The following is a 21,077-nucleotide window of genomic DNA, read 5'->3' as shown; positions in this document are numbered from 1 at the left end:
TGACAATAAAAATGAATTACACATCATAGGAGTGCACTGAAGGTCAATAGAAACTTAGTATGTGCCCTGGGTTGCGATATTCTGATGCCATGAGAGAAATGTTCTAAGATGATATAATCAATCCAGACAGATCCTAGTAGTATCTTCTAGTCATATAAACCCCAGATATCTCTTAGCCCTGTTCAATCCTGGTTGTTCATACAAAGAAACAGGAACCCAACTAAATAATTAAGAAGCAATTTAAGACTATATTAGAGTCATTCACATAAAGAAGTCATGTTATATTCATAGAACACGATAAAAAGCTTTGAAACCCTTCTCTTCCTATCTCTCTCCAGCAGTTTATCCCACCCTAATACTACCTTATAATTTCTCCTAATCCTCACTACAAATGTATTATTCAGAATCCTAGCCGAAAATTGACGGCACACTTTAAAAGACTGATGGAATATCATTTAATGAGGAGACTAAAATGTGTAATAATGAAGAGAAACCAAAAGATGATGAAGTACCCAGAGGCTAGCAACTGAGAAGTCAGTATTAGAACCACTAGGTTTGAAGGGGCATAGAGAGATAGTAGTTCCTGCAACCACAAATGTCTTAAGAGTTGTAGTAAAAGTCCACTCAACAAGAGCTATAAACTGAGAAAATGGCAGCCACTGCCAATCCAAAGTTTTGGAGGGGGTGCATCACAGAAATGAATAACCCTTACCATCTTTCCTCCTGACTTCTGATCTTTTGTCAGTAGTTCACATTAACCAAATCTAACCTGAAGGACTGATGCTGAAGCTGAAGCTCCAATACTTTGGCCACCTGATGGGAAGAACCGACTATTGGAAAAGACCCTATTGGCCAGTGCAAAATATTTTCCATCCTGATACAGGTGAGAGTACATTATATTACATCCTAAAGCAACAGTCACAACTTTGTACAATTGCAACCTGTACAAATGCAGATACTGTTAAGCATAAACCTGCTCTAAAAATTTAGTCAGAAACATCACTGACCTTTATTTTCTAAGTGAATTGCTGGTGGCCACAGTATTTGCAGGTTACTACAAAATATAAATGGGGAGTGGTGGTGAAGTTTTTAAACTCACCTTTCAGCTAGCATATTTTTCACATAGGAGATATCTGCATGGCCATACCTGAAGACTTAGGTCAAACCTCTGAAACTGACATCAACAAATACTGAAATTTGTTTGAATATTCTGATTTTTATTAAACATTTCTGATACCAGGCATACTTCATCTACAGTGAGTAGAATAATTATAGCAGTACTTGGTTTTCATACTATCCGAACAGGTTCCAGTCTTCCAGAGGATGGTAGTTGCTTAATTAATGCTTCAGTACATTCACATATACCTTCTGTGGTTGACAGAATTTTATGATGCCTAATGTTCTCGAAGTAGCCCCTCCCCTTGAGTATGAGACCTGTAAATGTGATGGAGTATCGCTCCCATTATTAGATTATGATAAACAGCACAGTTGATTGGGAAATTATCCAGAGTGAGCATGTCCCAATCAGGTGAGCACTTAAAAGGCACAGAGAGGACTTTGAATCCATATAAGATGGTTTATGCTACTCTTTCCCTGCTCCCCTTTTATAAGCCCAACGATATATCCTGGAAATAATATGAGACAACCAAATGTGAGCTCTGAAAGGTCTAAAGAAGGTGAACTGGCTAGGGACCCTTAGAATGACTGAGCAACTTCATGCTGGGGCACCTTATGACCTCTACCAAAAAGAAATGTCACCCAAACCCAGCAATTCCTCTCAACTTAGTAAACAGGAAGTGGCTCAAATGGGCTCTTCCACCATCACATCAAATAGGAATTCCACAGATACCAAAGGAGCCCTGCAGAAACTAAAAGGGGAAACTATTGGAATTATCTTTTCCAGGGCATGGGAGGATTTTTGGAAGAGATTTTACCTGAGAAAAAGAGGATAAAAAGAAATTGCCAAGTGAATAGTTGACATTTTTTAGCTTTTATTTCTATTCATTTCTCACACAAAAAAAGAAAGATCAACTCAAAACAAAAAGGTATAAAAGCAACAACTCACTACAAATTCACAAATACCTTTCCCCTAGTTTCTTCTCCTTGTGTTCCTTTCACCCACCCAAATGCTTCAGTATGTAAGCTTTTCTCTCAAGACAATGGAGTCCACAGCATGGCCATCACAAATTTGAATGTTGACCGATAGGTGAAATTCTTAACGAATAATTGTACTCAGAGACTAAACAATGCTTGAAACCAAGTGAGAGAAATAGGGTTTGGCTTCTCTGCTCTGAAAGATTGAATCCATGAAGTTTCCATATGTTTGAAAGCAAGTTGAAGAGTAAACCCTGGGTCTTTATATGTACATGTGTGAGGTGTGTGTGTGTGTGTGTGTGTGTGTGTGTGTGTATGTTTTGATTCATGAAACGTTGGGGAGAAATATGGTACGATGGAAAGAGCAATGGCACCAGAGGCATGGGTTTAAAATTCTATACCCATCACTCTCTTGCCATGAAACTTTAAAAACTCATTCCAGCCTTAAAGTTTGATGATTACATGGTCACTTTTAATTTCAGCTTTTTAAGACTGCAAGTGAAAGTGTTAATTGCTCAGTCATGTCTCCGACTCTCTGCAAGCCTGCTAGGCTCCTCTGTTCTTGGAATTCTCCAGGCAAGAATACTGGAGTGGGTTGCCATTTGCTCCTTCAGGGGATCTTCCCTTCCCAGGAATCGAACCCGTGTCTCCCACATTGCAGGCAGATTCTTTACTGTCTGAGCCACCAGAGAAGCCCCTTTATAAGACAACCCATCTAAATAAACTCTCAGCTATTTCTAAATTTCCAAGTATATATAGATAGCTGATTACTTATGACCTCTCACCGACGGGCCTATTCCACTCAAATAAAGCCAACTATACCACAGAAATGTACTCAATCTGCCTGGAATACAGAACTAAATATCTATCCATCCACTCACTGTGTAATAATATACACTTAATAAAATGCTCTGTAGTAATGATGATGATGTGGTCTTTAGTGTCCCATGAACCTAAATATGTTGGTTAATAAGTTAAGTTAGTTGCTCAGTCGTGTCCGACTCTTTGCGACCCCATGGACTGTAGCCCGCCAGGCTCCTCTATACATGGAATTTTCCAGGCAAGAATACCATAGTGGGTTGCCATTTCCTTCTCCAAGAGATCTTCCTGGCCCAGGGATTGACCCCAGGCCTCCAGCATTGCAGGCCGATTTTTACCATCTGAGCCACCAAATATGTTGGTTAAAAAAGTAAAATGTAGATTCCACTAATTGTGTGTCATTTACATGTGATTTATTTTTATGAAGGTTACTGATAGAAAAATATGTTTCTGCTAATAGTATTTATGTACTGTGCTCAGTCGTGTCTGACTCTTTACGACCCCATGGACTGTAGCTGCCAGGCTCCTCTGTCCATGGGGATTCTTCAGGCAAGAACAATGGAGTGAGTTGCCATGCCCTCCTCCAGGGAATCTTCCCAACCCAGGGATCGAACCCAGGTCTCCTGCGACGCAAGTGGATTCTTTACCATCTGAGACACCACAGAAGCCCCTTTCTATACATCAAAAGTGAAAGTCATTATCTTGTCAAGATCAGATTCCTAATAGTCACTTACTTAGCACTGTCCAGTAAATTTTCAATATTAGGATTCTTTATGGATATATTCATGATACTTTTATTTTTCACCTTTTATATTTGTATCCACTAAGTAGTATTTTCACAACACATGCATATGAATATTTGTGGATTATTTTAATGCATCTTTCATAATCTTAAAATCTCTTTCAAGACCCATTTGCTGTGAAGAGGCCTTACCTCTTAAATCACAGAGGATAGATGATTTATTTTCCTATTTGAAATGTTTATTTTCATACTTGCAAATGAAAAAGTTTCATGTTGATGAAAGAAACCATGTCACCTTATATAGACACCCATGCAAGGAAAAATCTGTACGTGTTACACACACACATATACAGTCATATATATATGCATATATTTATGTGTGTATATATTGTGCATAGGTATGTGTGTATGTGTGTATATGTATTGTCATTTTTCCACTCACCCATACATACATCTATTGATCTAACTAGATATTTTCCAACACATAATATCCTTAAAAAGATAAGACAGGATCAGAGTATCATAGAAATTTAGAGCCCAAAAGATCCTTAGAGATAATTTAAAAACAAAGAATGTTTTTCTCAGAGATGTAAATCTCTAAGACAGTACCAGTAGAAAGAACTCAGCTGGAATCTAATCCCCATGTCCCAATTACAACTTCAGCTTTCATCCCCCACACTACACTGTCTTCTACACAAATATTTGGTATATAAATGGATAGATACTGAACCTGAGAATAAAGTATCAGCGCTGAAACTGTTTTCTGTACTGAACATCCTGCTGTCAACTAGATTCTCGTTTGAGTTTTGAAGTCTTCTGATGGTCACCGTCAGTCCCAACCCCTCCTAGGTATTTTTACATGTAATCAATAGGAGGAGAACATTCTGTCAGACATCGGTCAGTTCTTTAAACCACAATTATCTATTAAAATATTGTTTTTAAGTCAGAAAAAAATGGATGTGTCAAACACAGCTTTGCTCACAGACACATTCACACACACACACAAATTACAAATACTATTCGACTGCTCTATCTTCAGGCTATTCAATAACTAGATAAATGAAATATTCCTTCTGTTAACATTCTTTTTTACTACACCAAGGCATATACACTAGTTGTTTCTTGCAGTCAATGCCTAATGCAACGAAATTTCCAATAGAGTTAATCACTGGCACAGCTGAATATTTTAAGAGATTTCTCCTCTAGTAAGAAATTCATCTTTTTTCCAAGCAAAGGGCATTTACCCACTCCTTCATCCTCAGCCGAGGTCATTTCATGATTTCCTTCATTTCTCTATTTTCTACTCTTGTACTCCCCAAAGACAAGCTCGTTTCTGATGACCTTTCAGTCTATGAGTATTGGGAGTGGTAGAGAGACAGTTTACAGTTAAAACAGAGTTTGTATACAGTTACTTTCTATGTTGTTATGAAGTTATTCTAAGCTTCTCTAATAATACACTTACAAAGAAACCACGCAAATGGTTCAGGTGTGCACATGGAGATAACTATTAACTAGGAAACATCCAGATTTCTTAAAAACCGAAAAAAAAAAAAAAAAGCAGACTGACTCACTCAGAATATATGGAAATATAGGTAAGGTAGGTGGGCTAGAGTGTATGTCAGTATCAAGACAGCACAAGGAGAAAACCATAATTTGAAAAGATACATGCACCCCCATGTTCACTGCAAGCACTATATACGATCGCCAGGACATGGAAGCAACCTAGTGTCCACTAACAGATGAATGGATAAAGAAGATGTGGCATATATACATACACACACATATACAATGGAATATTCCTCAGCACTAAAAAGAATGAAATAATGCTACTTGCAGTAACATGGATGGACCTAGAGCGAGATTATCACACTAAGTGAAGTAAGCCAAAGACAAATATAATATGATGATGCTTATACGTGGAATCTAAAAAAAAATGATACAAATGAACTTAAATACAAAGCAGAAATAAACCCACAGATGTAGAAAACAAACTCATGGTTAGAATCACTTTGATTCATAATGAAAAGAAGTTAGAAAATAACAATAAGACCCAACACTATGTTTAGCAATCTTATGTGAAGTTACACCTCACAAAATGGTTCCTGTTCATTGCTTCCTTGTTAAGCTGTAACACTTTGGGTAAAACTTCAGACTCTTGTGTAGACATTTGGAAAGCCTGCAAAGTGTCACAGAAGAGGATGTGCAACTTTGATGTTACTAGAGTTGAGAGAGGCCATGCATGCATGCTCAGTTGCTCAGTCATGTCCAATTCCTTGCAACCCCATGGACTGTAGCCAGCCAGGCTCCTCTGTCCATGGGACTTCCCAGGCAAGAACACTAGAGTGGGTTGCCATGCCCTTCTCCAGGGGATCTTACCAACCCAGAGATCGGGCTACAGGAGGATTCTTTACCCTTGAGCCACCTCAGAGAGATTTCTGACCTTAAGCAAAAGACACCTTTACATGTAATATCATGTTTACTTGATTTATTTTACATAGAATGTCATCTAATATTTACTGCAACCCATTGATTTAGTTATCACTGCCTTTTACAAATGATGAAACTAAAACTGAAAGATTAAACTCAATGTCACACTGCTCATGAGTGGGGGAGATCAGAATCCAGTTTGATAGCCTTTGAATTTTTCACTATATAGTAGGACCATAGTTCTACTAATCAGGTATTCACTGAGTTTCTACTGTGCATAGCATTTGGTGTTAGGCATCAGGAAGCACATAATGATGCCTAGTTCTTGCATCACTACAGTTTACAATCTAGTAGAAGGCAAGTACACACATTGTTCCATTTAAGAGTCTAAGAGGAAATAACTTAGGAAGAAGAAAGATAGCAAACAGTTATGCAAACAGGAGCTTTACAGGTCATCTTGAAGGGCACTGTATTTAATACAGGACTAGAAGAGTACAGATATTGCAGAGGGGTTTGATATGAACTAGGACATTAAGGGCAGGGCATTACAAAGCACAGATTACAATGTGAACAAAGGCACTGGAAAAGTGACAGCATATTCAGAGAGATGTAGGATAAAGGAAGTCTTGGAAGGTGGTGAAGAAAACAAGTAAGCATGACACTTGCTAAAGATACTAAGGATAAATCAGGGGGACTTTGTAGTAGGAGAGGGAGATTGGACTCAACTCCTAATAGAAAAAGTAGAGATTTAATGGCAAGGAGCAGGATGGAGGTTGGTGGATAGAAAATTACTAGGAGAATAGGAGGAAATATCGAGAGTAAAGAGAATTCTAGCTAAATGAATTTGACATAATTTTGTAGACAAGCTAGAGTAATAAGATATAGAGGGTGAAAGATAAAGAATTTGATCATCTATCAAGAGTAGAGGATTATTGCTAAACTGATCCAGCAGTATTCATGCTAAAACAAGTCTAAATGGGCCAAGGACAGAGCCTAAAGTGAGGGACTAGTTAGAAAGAGGACTCAGAGGAGCGTGAAGCAAGTTTAGTCAACGAAGAATGCTATGGTCTGAATGTTTATGTTCCCTTAAAATTCATATGTTGAAATTCTAACCCCTCAAATTGATAGTATTAGGAAGTAGAGCCTTTGAAAAGTGGTTAGGTCAGGAAGGTGACACCCTCGTGGATGAGATTAATGCCTTCTCAGATTTTTTGTGATTATTAAGTATAGTTGATGCACAATATAGTTATTCACAATTTTCAAAGGTTATACTCCATTTATAGTTATTATAAAATATTGGCTATATTCCTTGTGTTATACAATATATCTCTGTAGCTTATTTAATACATAATAGTTTCTACTTCTTAATCCCCTACGCCAATATTGCCCCTCCCCACTTCTCTCTCTATACTGGTAACCACTGATTTGTTCTCCACACTTGTAAATCTGTTTCTTTTTTGTTACAATCACTAGTTTGTTGTATTTTTTAGATACCACAAATTCTCTCATGAATGGGATTGTTGCTGCTGCTGTTGCTGTTTAGTCACTCAGTCGTGTCTGCCTCTTTACAACCCCATGGATTGTATAGCCCACCAGGCTCCTCTGTCCATGGGATTTCCTAGGCAAGAATATTGAAGTGATTTGCCATTTCCTCTTGGGAGGATTTTTCCAACCCAGGGATCAAAATTGAATCGGCAGGTAGCTTCTTTACTGTTGAGCCTCCAGGGAAGATCCATGAATGGGGTTAATGCCTCTTAAAAGAGGCTCCAGAAAGCTTGCTAATTCCCTTCCACACTCTGAGGACACAGCACAAGCCTCTGGCTATGAATCAGGAAGAGGGCTCTCACCAGAATGGGACCATGCTGTTATCTTGATCTTAGACTTCCCGGCCCCTAGAACATTGCAAAAGAAATTTCCATTGTTTGTAAGCTACCCAGTCTGTGGTATTTTGTTACAGTGGCCAGAATGAATTAAGACAGAGTCTTTGCCAAAGGTCTTTCCTCCCTCCCTTCCTCCCTCTGGCCCTTCTTCCATCCTTCACTTATTTCACTATGTAACACATATTCATTTAGTACCTACTTTAAAGAACCGAATAGACAGAAAACAGAGGTTGAGCTATAAAGATCACTATTAAGGCTTTGTGATAAAGCATGGCATACACAATTTTATTTCAAATAAAGTGGTCAAGAAGAGCTTGCCATGGAAGTAACATTTAAACTGAAGTTTGAAAGATGAAAAGGTAGTAATGTTGGGAAATTTAGACTGATTTTGTGAGGACTTCCTATACATTTTACTTTATTCTATATGCCCAAGTTGTCAAAAGTGTTTGAAGAGAGAGGTTGCATTCTAATAGTGTGAATGAGAACTTGCATTTAGCCTGACCATTAAAGAAGCCCCAGGAAATCCCACCATAAGGAAATCCAAACTCTGTTCCGAATACAAACGCTACTTAAAAAAAAGAAAAAAAAAAACTTTTCACCCTTTGGTCAACCTACCATCCACTAAATTTGTTGAGGATTGTGGGCATTAACACCTAAGCAAGAGATGCAACTTGATTATAGTATAGTAGTTTGAATTTAAGCCAAATGATATGCTTGAAATGTAGGGGCCTTTTTGTAATGTAATTTGAAAAGGCGATGAGCTTCTTTGAATAGACAACCCAGACTTACCATTGAGTGACTCTCCATAAGAGCAATTACAACACCAAATTAGCACCATAAAAGGGAGAGTTCACATGATAGAGATGTGAGGTAACCATTTTTACCCACACCACATGCTGTCATTGAGGTGTAAATACTTGGTGAAAGAGGCAACACAGCTCCCTGTGACTACAGACTACTGAACAAAATCACCAACCTCCCTTCAATGTAAGCATACAAAGCACCAGGCCTGGAGAACAAATAATAAAGTAACCATTTACTCTCCCCTGAGCTCATTATCGCCGTCTCTTCTCCCTACTGGGTCTAAGGAAGGCAGAAGATATCATTAAAGCTCACTTTCAGGGCCTGCATGTTCAGTTGTACAGGCACTGCATATTTCTAGGACTGTCTTTCACTTTATTCTTTACATGAATGGTGCCCCTGGGGAGGTTAAAGTGTACAACCTGGGAATCTGTATGTGGCAGGCCTGCTTAATTTGATTTTGCTCATATGTTGTGAGCCTTTCTGTTGCTTATTCATTTTGTGTTCTCTGTGATCATTTATTTTGAGAAACAAACCTCATATCAGTTTCATCCTTGGAAGCATAACATTCATCTTTAAATATATATATATATATATATATGATAAATATATATAGCAAAACAAGCAAAATACTATTTATGTATACGTAATTTTATTTATTTATTACAAGAATACTAGGAGGTAAGACTTTACAAATAAACAAATTTGCAGAAATATGAACTAACTTTCTTGTGAATAACAGAATTAGGCCATGGCTCAGAGAAAGTTTAAGATGGCTCAAAACTGGAGGAAAGCATAGAAGCAAATTATCCACTGACACAGCACTAACAGAAAAGCTATCAGAAGTCTAAATCTGAGCAGAACCAGGAAGAAAGGAAATCATAAGAGAGATGAGACCTTCTTAAATAAATAGATTTTTATTTCTGTAATTAGATGTAAGTATATGGAAAAGATGAAAATAATTCCTAAGTGTCGAGCCTATATAAATGGAAAGGTTGTAATTTCAATTAACCAGAGTTCTGTGTTCAGATTCAAAACAATGATTTGAATTTGATTTGAATTGAAGAACCAAATCCAGTAGGTTCCATGAGACACGCATACTTATAATCATTTTTCTGTACCAATGCTTTCAACTTTTTAACCCATCCTTCTGGTGGGAAAGAAAAAAACAAAAAAAAATATGAAATATCAACCTTTGATTAATGTATACTTCTTGATTTTAAATTACTCTTTATTAACTTAAAACAAAAATAATCTAGACTAACTCCGAAGCAAACCTGAAATGGCACACACAATGGCACCTAGAATAAAATGATTTATATGAAAATGATCAAGTATTATTCAAGCATCTCAGTTGAGATTTTACTACCTCTGTGTAACAATGTCTAAAACTGTCTTTTCATTAAACATAGCAGAGTATACTGGAAACAGTGAGAGTTACCCTATAGACTTTGTTTGAATCTAAACATAGTCTCTATTGCTGTAACTTTGAGAAAATCACTTAATTTGCCTTAGCTTCAATGTCTTTATCTGCAATATGAGAATACTAATACCTTTCCTGCCTTGGGCTTGAGGGGCTTCCTCTAGTGGCTCAGACAGTAAAGAACTAAAATCCTTTCTATTGAGAAAGTGATAAAGGTGCTTAAACAACTAAAAAATTTCATATTAAGTGTCCCTCAGTGGACCAAGACATAATTCTGCCAAAATTTGAAACAACTCAAAGAAAGTCAATGAATACATGGAGAACTAGACTTTAGTTATTTACTGCAAAATTATTAGCAAAACTATCACCTGGAGTATTTTGGAAAATAGCAAGTGGACCTAGTAAACTCATAAATCTGGCTAAAGAGATATCTAGAAAGAGGTAAGAAAAAATTGATTGACTTCTTTAAATGCCTGTGACCATATAAGAAAGAGATAAACTAAAGAAGGAATTATTCAGTTTTAGAAAAGTATGTACACAAAACAGAATGCCCAGGATAGACTTCCGAGCTAAGCAAAGAATCAAAGTTCAACAACGACCTCAGAGCAAAAAAATAAAACCTGGAAAAGTAAAATGTAGTCTCAGGGTAAAGAAGTAAAGGCTGTAGCTATACAATCCTTGTTTCAGATCTTAGAATGATTTTAGAGCATTTCTCTCCAAATCTCTTTGCTAGGCCACCTACATTAGCCTCAGAGGTGGCCCAAGGTAGACGAGGTCTTGTTTTAGAAAGAAATGTGAACATAGATTTTGTTTAATGGAGTGAACACCCAATAAGAATCTCAGGCACGCCCAATAGAGGGTGTGGGGGGGTGGGTGGTAGGGAGACATAAATTTTGCGCTTGTTAGAAGCGGAGGGATGGGATGGGGAGGGAGGTGGGAGGGGGGTTCTGGAAGGGGAAAACATGTACACCCATGGTGGATTCATGTCCATGTATGGCAAAACAAATACAATATTGTAAAAAAAAAAAAAAACAAACAAACAAGCACCATGAGATAAGACTAAAAGGGACAGACACAGTTCAGAATGAAAAGAATTCTTGGTACCCTCAAAGTTGTGCACACACTAAGAAAGCTACTTAGCTACACACACAGACCATTCAAGGAAGATAGGATGACTCAGACGGACACGACTGAAGCGACTTAGCATGCATGCATGCTTTGGAGAAGGAAATGGCAACCCACTCCAGTATCCTTGCCTGGAGAATCCCAGGGACAGAGGAGCCTAGTGGGCTGCTGTCTATGGGGTCGCACAGAATCGGACACAACTGAAGTGACTTAGCAGCAGCAGCAGGATGACTCAGAAGGCTGAACTAAGATATTAGAGGACTAACTGGTGACCCAGGAATGGGCCTGGGCCCTAAACCAAGAAACTGGAATCAAATGCCCAGCAGAATTTTAGAATTACTGTGAACTATTCTTCCTTGTGAATAGAACTGTCAACTAAGGCCATCCTATGTCCATCTTATGGCTTCCCTGGTGGCTCAGATGGTAAAGAATACGGCTGCCAGTGGAGGAGACTGGGGTTGGATCCCGGGGTTGGGAAGATCCCCTGGAGAAAGAAATGGAAATCCACTCTTGTATTCTTGCCTGGAGAATACCATGGACAAAGGAGCCTGGCAGGCTACAGTACATGGGATTGCAAAGAGTCAGACATGACTGAGCAACTAAGAGTTTCAGTTTCATACCCATCTCAGTATTATAGGTTAGGTGTGAAAAGGGCAGATAACCTGTCTTTCTATTCCACAAGTCTTCTGCTTAAGAGGAATAAAACTTGAGGAAATACACCAGAAGTGTTTTCTATATCCAAGACCTAATTAAAATGACAAAGTCCTAGATAGCCATATGTTATCATAAGAAAATAAGAGCTTAATGGTCTTGAAAGGGGATGGATGTACTTTTTAATGTGAGAATGTTGATATTATCTGTCCAGGGAATTGACTACGGTATATTAAAAATGGCCACAAATCCTCACACTCCTTTCATTGAGAGATTCTTTTTTCCTTCCTTTGAACCTAGTCGGGCCCATGGTTCCTCTGACAATGGAATCTCATAGAAGAGATGCAGAGCTGATACTATATACTGGCCTGGTCCTAGACTTTAAGAGGACTGATGCTTCTGCTATGGGCTCTTATAAACCTGACCATTATCTAAGAAATCTAACTAGAGTAGAAATCTGCCAGACTACACGGAGAGGCTCTGATAAAGGGGCTGGGGGTGGGGGTGGGGGATGGGGACCAGCCAACACCCAGTAGTTCCAAGACAGCCATCCCAGTCACCCTAGCTAATTCAGCTGATAAAATGAAGAAACGAGTTCTACAGGCTCCGCCTGGATTTCAGTGTCTTAGAATTATGAGATAAAATAATGATAAAATTTTTAGCCACTAAATTTTGATGTAGGTTGCTATGCAGTAGTGGATAACCAGAGCACATACACAGGAATTAATAACGTGCAGAAGATGCAGTGACTTTTGTTGGGGCCCAGGGCCCCATATACCTCAGTAGTATATTGATTATTTCAAGTTACATTTACTTAAGAAACAGCCAATACACAAGGGACATTTAAGACCCTTCTCTTTCTTTCTCTGAAAGCTGGAGATGAATTTCCCCCTGCATCTAGAGGCTGAAGGACACCGTTATCACCAGAGAGCTGGAGTTCAGGCTGAGAAGCCTGTATACACAAACCTTGTTACTTCTTTAATTGACTACCCCAAGACCACACTGTTTAAATTCCTCACTAGTTAAGCAGCCAAAGCCTAAATTCTTTGTCCTGTCAATTCTTCAAAAATTTACTTTTTACCTAAAAAGTATAAAAGTTGCCTCCTTTGGCTACTTCTTAGGTGCCATTTCTGTGAGACTTCTGTGCACAAGCACTAAAGTGTTTCTTTTTCCCCTGTTAATCTGCCTTATGCGAATTTTCTTATCAATCCAGCCAAAAGAACTCAAGAGGGATAGAGGGGGAAATTTCCCTCTGCTTGACACTTGTAAAGAGTACATAATGCTCACTGAAGGTGAGAAATAATTGATAAAATACAATACCTACCCCCATTACTGTCAAGCTCATTTATTAGAGCCTAATAGACACGATTCATGAGAAAAGACGCCTTGCCAACAATCTGATGAAATATAATTATTAATTCTAAAAGCATTTTTTAATGCAAGTCATATCAAATGAACTTACTTCATCCAAAAGTATATCTAGTTAATTAGTAAGAAAACAGTCAATTTTAGTAATCTGAGTTATATTCAATTATGTAATTTGAAATAACAGATCATAACTTTGACTTTTATTTTTTTCAAGCAGAATAAGAGATCTCATACTGAATTTCTGATTACAGCTCATACCCTGTAGGTGGCTCTCATGTTCTCCTGCCCGTTAGTGTTACTGAATCAACCTATCTGTTCATGATCTGTTTGGAAACATGGTTTCTGTCTTCAAAGTAAACAAATGGTTTTAGCATACATGAGTCAGCACTGCCATGTACTTAGTCACATAATTACATCTATCCGTGTATACTTTTGCCCATAATTAAAGCTGGGCGTTTAGATATATACCGGAAAAGTCATAAAATGATGTTATAGTCATGAACTTTCACTTTAAAAAAAGGAAAACTGGTACAGAGCTGTTCCTCCAGCAGTCTCAGCTCGAGACAATCCGCACAGACCGAACAGTCAACATTCGGGGGTCTCTAAGCAGCCACCGGCTGAGGTCAACTGACGCAAAGAGGCAGAGTCGTGAGGCTGAACAAAGCCAAGGCCACACTAATAGTGCCTGTGTCGCCCTTGCAGCCTTCGCAGACTGCAGCTAGCTCAGAATTCAGTTCACGGGGGCTCCCCGCTTAGCTCGCAAAGGTCATGAGTTACAGCCGCCCTCCTCCCAACGTGGGCGACTTGATCTCCCTCAAGGTGGACAACCTGACCGACCGCATCTCATGCCGCACCCTGAGGCGCATCTTCGAGAAGTATGGGCCTATCTGCGATGTGTACATCCCCCGGGACCGCTTCACTCAAGAGTCCCGTGGCTTTGCCTTCGTCCGCTTCCACGACAAGCACCACGCCGAGGAGGCCATGGACGCCCTAGACGGGAACATGCTGGATGGCCGAGAACTGCGGGTGCAGATGGCACGCCACAGTCGCCTCCTAGATTTCCTCCAAGGCCGCAGCCAGGAAACTCCTCCCCAGGGTCAAGAACGCCAGAGCCACAGCCCGAGGCTTCGTCGCTGCCGCAGGTCCAGCACCAGGAGCCCATCGCCACGTCAGGCCCGATCTCGTTTCAGCCGCTCAAAGTCTCCATCTCGCTCTTGTGATAGTTCTCCATCATCCTCGAGATCAAGATCTACTGGAAGTACCAAGTCCTCCTCGGAGGCCAGATATCCCTCAGCAACCACGACTAGGTCAAGATCCAGAAGGCTTCCACCAGGAAGAAAGTACAGGCCCTGAGGACAATCAAAAAATCCCTCCAGGTTTCCAGAAGAGGAAGGAGCGGTGTCTTATTAGAATAATAAGTCTGTAACGAAAAACCTGAAAACTGGGGTGTGGGGGAGAATGAGGGGACAGCGGGGGGAGAGGAACAACATCTCAGTTGATCAGACAGTCCTTGAAATTAGCCACTATCTGTTGAAAAGGTTATTCTTAACGCATTGTGTAACTTTTTACCTGTTTTGAATTTTGCCTCAAGAGGTAAACTTCATTTTATAACGGCATTTGGTTTCTTTTATTCACATATCTTTTAGGTTAGTGAGATGAACAACTTTGTTATTGGTTTGAATATTTGAGGTAAAGTTTCATTTGTCTTTATATACGGCATTTTCTTTGAAAGTAAACAGATTGTTATCCAATTTGTGGCCTCTAGACTTAAGAAAATGTGTGTAGCCTTTTCTTTTTGAGTAGTCAAAGACTGCCTAGTGATTGACTCTTCATTGTCATCATTCTTTTAAAAATAAAGTCCTACTTGAAGTTATTATAAGTGTATGTACATGTGTTACTTACCTTTGGATTTAAATGGTAATCTGGATCTGCATCGATACAGAGAAATTTAAGGTGAAAATATTTTTTTTAAGAATTATTTATCAAAGATACTTCTAGTTTCATGTATTTTTGTGCAGTAGACACAGTTGTGCAACAGTTGGGCAATGACGATTAACTGTTAAGGTGGTGTTTTGTAGTACAGAATGCTTGGCTACTTCACGTTTTCCGCTGATTGCTCCTATGGAAAGGTAATGTGCTGAGCAGAAACAAATGGTTATCCAGCTTGTTACAACGCCTGACAACTGTGCTTGCGGTCACGCAGGCCCAGGCCTCGCATATATAAGGGAGCATACAGTGAAGACATCGAGCAGGTGAACTTAAAATAAATGTGCCTTTACTTTCTCCTTTCACACCCAAAGTGGTCAATCTGACCATCTTCAGTTACGAACTTAAATACGAAAGATGCTAAGAATTTGTTATTTTCTAAGTGCTAATAACATGCTATCTCTTTTTGTTTGTGTATGTACTGTATTTTCTGAACAAACATTTTCCTGGTGTTTTAAACAATTTTCTTGTGATTATATTGTCGTTCATAAAAGTATGAAACAGAAAAGATAATTGAGGTCATACATCTCATATGTATTATAAACAAAGATATCAAAACAATTGACTACCAACTTCCAGAGATCCAAGGTATAAACATAATTTAGCAAGTTAAAATCGATATCACACACATCTGCTACTACCTTATGGCTATGATCCCCAAGCTGGGTAGGACTTTACTGTGGCTCTGCTCTGAATCTTTTTGAATTGTCTTCTTTGGCTCAGTACTCTATTTTAACTTACTGGCGTTGAATGAATGTTTTGGGAGACAGTTAATCCTAGCTTGGCTTTGGAATTTATCTCAGCATTACTGGTCCTAACTGTAACCCACTCCACCTTTTCTCTTTAATTCATGGTTGCCAATTGGACACTCTGTTTCAGATATTATTTTCTTTATTTTTTTTCTATTTTCCAGTTTTACTGAAAACTAATTGACATACATCCCTGTATACGCTTAAGGCGTACAGAATGATGGTTTGATTTATATATCTCAAGAAATGATTATCACAATAGGTCCAGCTAACATCCATCTGCTCATATAGATACAATAAAAACGAAAGAAGAAAAGAAAGGAAAATAATTGCTTCTAGTGATGGGAATACTTAGAATTTACTTTCTTAACAACTTTCCTGTATATCATACAGCAGTGGTAGCTATAGTCACGTTGTACATTACATCCCTAGTACTTCTTCATCTTAAAACTGGAAGTTTGTACCTTTTGACCACTTAACTCCAATTCCCCATCCCTCACTCCCCAACCCTCCTTCCCTTACCTCTGGTAAACACTAGTCTGGTGTCTTTTTCAATGAGCTTGGTTTTTCGGTTTGTCTTTTTTTTTTTTTCAGATTACACATAAAGTGCGATAATAAAATATTTGTCTTTCACGGTCTTATTTTCAATTCTCAATGCCCAGTACTGTTTGTCTGAGAAACTGACTGAACCAAACCATGAAAAATAGATTCAATTTTCACATATTACAATTTAAGAAACTGGAGCCTGGAAAGAGTCAGTATTTGGGTAAATAATGGATTAATGATTAGACTTCAACCCAAGTCTCTAAATTCTCAACTCAGTCCTCTTTCCTGTATATCTCATTGCCTCAGTATATTGCTTTTAAAAACATGGAATTGAAATGAGGTTTGGGAACATCAATTGTGATATTTGGGAACAAATATTAAAAGGAAGACTCTAAAGTAAAGAATACTCTGAGAAATATGTTTTCAGTGAGTAGCTCAGCTGGATACTAGTAACAGAGACCTAGTTCACTGAAATTTTGAAAGTTCCTCTGTGGTATGCATGCAGTTTATCTCAAACTTTGAATTCCTATAACACAATAGTTTTTGTCTACAACTGATTTAGTCATTTTCTCAGATAAAGAGAATTGGGCAGTGAGAATCGGAAATAAGACAGAGAAAGTCAAATACTTGATTATTTCACTTATATGTGGAATCTAAAAAAAAAACAAAAAACAAAAAACCAAGCTCATTGAAGGAGAGATCTGACTAGTGGTTACCAGAGGTAGGAGAAGGAGGGGTGGGGAGTGAGGGAAGGGGAATTGGAGGAGGTGGTCAAAAGGGTAGCTCAGATGGTAAAGAATCCGTCTGCAATGCGGGAAATCTTGTTCGATCTCTGGGTTGAAAAGATACCCTGAAGAAGGGAAGCACTAACAAATCCAGTATTCTTGCCTGAAGAATTCCACGAACAGAGGAGCCAGAAGGCTACAGTCCATGGGGTGGCAAAGAGTCAAACACGACTGAGTGACTTTCACTTTCACTAGTATCCAGAAATCACACTTAAGTCAATGGTTATTAACTGAACCAAACATCTGTTAAAACTTTATAAATATGGAAAACATATACCATGCATGCACTCACACACACATAACTGCACACCTAGCATGCAAATTAAGACTGCTAAATTCCAGCACTTTCACTAGTATCCAGAAACCACACTTAAGTCACTGGTTATTAACTGAACCAAACATGCACACACACACACACACACACACACACACACACACACACACATAACTACACACCTAGCATGCAAATTAATACTGATAAACTCCAGTTCAGTTCAGTTTACTCACTCAGTCGCGTTCGACTCTTTGTGACCCCATGGACTGTAGCACGCCAGGCTTCCCTGTCCATCACTAACTCCCTGAGCTTGCTCACATTCATGTCCATCAAGTCAGTAATGCCATCCAACCATCTTATCCTTTGCTGTCCCCTCTCCTCCTGCCTTCAATATTTCCCAGCATCAGAGTCTTTTCCAATGAGTCAGTTCTTCACGTAAGGTGGCCAAAGAATCTCAGCTTCAGCTTCAGCATCAGTCCTTCCAATGAATATTTAGGACTGATTTCCTTCAGAAATGATTGGTTTGGTCTCTTTGCACTCCATGGGACTCTCAAGAGTCTTCCACAACACCACAGTTCAAAAGCACCAATTTTTTGGTGCTCAGCTTTCCTTATAGTCCCGCTCTCACATCCATACATGACTACTGGAAAAATCATAGCTTTGACTAAACAGACATTTGTCAGCAAAGTAATGTCTCTGCTTTTTAATATAGTGTCTAATTTGGTCATAGATTTTCTTCCAAGGAGCAAGCATCTTTTAATTTCATGGCTGCAGTCAACATCTGCAGTGATTTTTGAGCCAAAGAAAATAAAGTCTCTCAATGTTTCCATTGTTTCTCCATCTATTTGCCATGAAGTGATGGGACCAGATGCCATGATCCTCACTTTTTGAATGCTGGGTTTTAAGCCAGCCTTTTCACTCTCCTCTTGCAATTTCAACAACAGGCTCTTCAGGTCCTCTTCTATTTCTGCCATAAGGGTGGTGTTATCGGCATACCGGAGGTTATTGATATTTCTCCCAGAAATCTTGATTCCAGCTTGTGCTTCAACCAGCCCGCAATTTTGCATGATGTACTCTGCGTAGAAGTTAAATAAACAGGGTGACAATATACAGCCTTGATGTACTCCTTCCCCAATTTTGAACCAGTCCATTGTTTCGTGTCTGATTCTGTTGTTTCTTGACCTGCATACAGATTTCTCAGGAGGCAGGTCAGGTGGTCTGCCCATCTCGTGAAGAATTTTCCACAGTTTGTTTTGATCTACATAGTCAAATGCTTTAGTCTAGTCAATGATGCAGAAGTAGATGTTTTTCTGGAACTCTCTTGCTTTTTCAATGATCCCACAAATGTTGGCAATTTGATTTCTGGTTCCTCTGCCTTTTCTAAATCCTGCTTGAACACCTGGAAGGTCTCGGTTCAAATACTGTTGAAGCCTGGCTTGGAGAATTTTGAACATTACTTTGCTAATGTGTGAGATGAGTACAATTGTGTGGTAGTTTGAACATTCTTTGGCATTGCCTGTCTTTGGGATTGGAATGAAAAATTACTTTTTCCAGTCCTGTGGCCCCTGGCAAGTTTTGCAGATTTGCAGGCATAGTGAGTGCACCACTTTCACAGCATCATCTTTTAAGATTTGAAACAGCTCAACTGGAATTCCATCACCTCCACTAGCTTGGTTCGTAGTGATGCTTCCTAAGGCCCACTTGACTTCACATTCCAGGATGTCTGACTCTAGGTGAGTGATCACACCATCCTGGTTATCTGGTTCATGAAGATCTTTTTTGTATAGTTCTTCTGTGTATTCTTGCCACATTTTCTTAATATCTTTTGCTTCTATTAGGTCCATACAATTTCTGTCCTTTATTGTGCCCATCTTTGCATGTAATGTTCCATTTGTATCTCTAATTTTCTTGAAGAGATCTCTAGTCTTTCCCATTCTACTGTTTCCCTCTGTTTCTTTGCATTGATCACTGAGGAAGGCTTTCTTATCTCTCCTTGCTATTCTTTGGAACTCTGCATTCAGATGGGTATTTGTTTCCTTTTCTCCTTAGCCTTTTGCTTCTCTTTTTTCTCAGCTATTTGTAAGGCCTCCTCAGACAACTATTTTCCCTTTTTGCATTTCTTTTTCTTGGTGATGGTCTTGATTACTGCCCTCTGTACAACGTCAGGAACCTCTGTCCATAGTTCCTCAGGTACTCTATCAGATCTAATCCCTTGAATCTGTCACTTCCACTGGGTAAATGTAAGGCATTTGATTTAGGTCATACCTGAATGTTTGGGCTTCCCTGATAGCTCAGATGGTAAAGAATTCACCTGCAATGCAGGAGACTCTGATTCCATTCCTGGGTCAGGAACATCTGTTGGAGAAGGGATAGGCTTCTCCATTCCCACTCCATTATTCTTGGGCATCCCTTCTGGCTCAGTTGGTAAAGAATTTGCCTGCAATGCGGAAGACCTGGGTTCAATCCCTGGCTTGGGAAGATCCCCTGGAAAAGGGAAAGGCAATCCACTGCAGTATTCTGGTCTGAAGAATCCCATGAACTGTACAGTCCATGGGGTCACAAAGAGTTGGACACAACTGAGTGACTTTCACTTTCACTTTCATTCCTGAATGGTCTAGTGGTTTTCCCTACTTTCCTCAATTTAAGTCTGAATTTTGCAATGAGCTCTTCATGATCTGAGCCACAGTCAGCTCCTGGTCTTGTTTTTGCTGACTTATAGAGCTGCTCCATCTTTGGCTGCAAAGAATATAATCGGTCTGATTTCGGTGATATCCATGTGTAGAGTCTTCTCCTGTGTTGCTCGAAGACGGTGTTTGCTATGAGCAGTGTGTTCTCTTGGGAAAACTCTGTTAGCCTTTCCTCTGCTTCATTTTGTACTCCAAGGCCAAACTTGCCTGTTACTCAAGATATCTCGTGACTTAGGCATCCTAAAAATCCCACTAGGAAGCTAACTGGTCGCATAACATTATCTCACTCTTTATTAAGGTATCAGTGAAAGACATTTTAGTTCCCACCAGGAGCATTCTGTTTCTTAATATAAACCAAATGTTCAGTGATATTTCACCTCAGGATATTTTCTCCTCATATAAGAATTAAATGAGTATTACTGGGCCAAGGTATCAGCATACATTGTATAATGAATGAAACATGTGCAAATATAAGGACACTTTGAAAGGATCTCAAGGTAGAAAGAGGTAGGAAATTTACCCACAATATTAACATTATATCAATGTCATAACTATATCTCACTCATAATCAACTGAAAATGATTACTCATTTCTATCAACTTTACACAATTTCAATGCCTAATAAATACTTATTAAACATATGAATGACAGAAATATTCTGTTTTCTGAATTTTTCATAAAAACTAAACACAATTAAATTGAAATTATATGAACATACTA

General features: G+C 38.9%; 1 pseudogene across 2 annotated transcripts; it reads left to right on the top strand.

Moving 5' to 3' along the window:
• Positions 1 to 745: 745 nt before the first annotated feature.
• Positions 746 to 15,201, top strand: LOC145537025 (serine/arginine-rich splicing factor 2 pseudogene; annotated as a pseudogene). 2 transcript variants are annotated; one of them, XR_014076135.1, is made up of 2 exons: positions 746 to 883; positions 13,582 to 15,201. The product of XR_014076135.1 is annotated as a serine/arginine-rich splicing factor 2 pseudogene, transcript variant X1 (transcript). The 2 variants fall into 2 exon arrangements; XR_014076136.1 differs by lacking the exon at positions 13,582 to 15,201 and adding an exon at positions 2,577 to 3,018.
• Positions 15,202 to 21,077: the final 5,876 nt, after the last annotated feature.

The sequence above is a fragment of the Giraffa tippelskirchi genome, chromosome X (genome assembly GCF_054371585.1).
Source record: "Giraffa tippelskirchi isolate mGirTip1 chromosome X, T2T-mGirTip1v1.2.pri, whole genome shotgun sequence".
NCBI lineage: Eukaryota > Metazoa > Chordata > Mammalia > Artiodactyla > Giraffidae > Giraffa > Giraffa tippelskirchi.
This window is presented reverse-complemented; position numbering and strand designations above follow the sequence as displayed.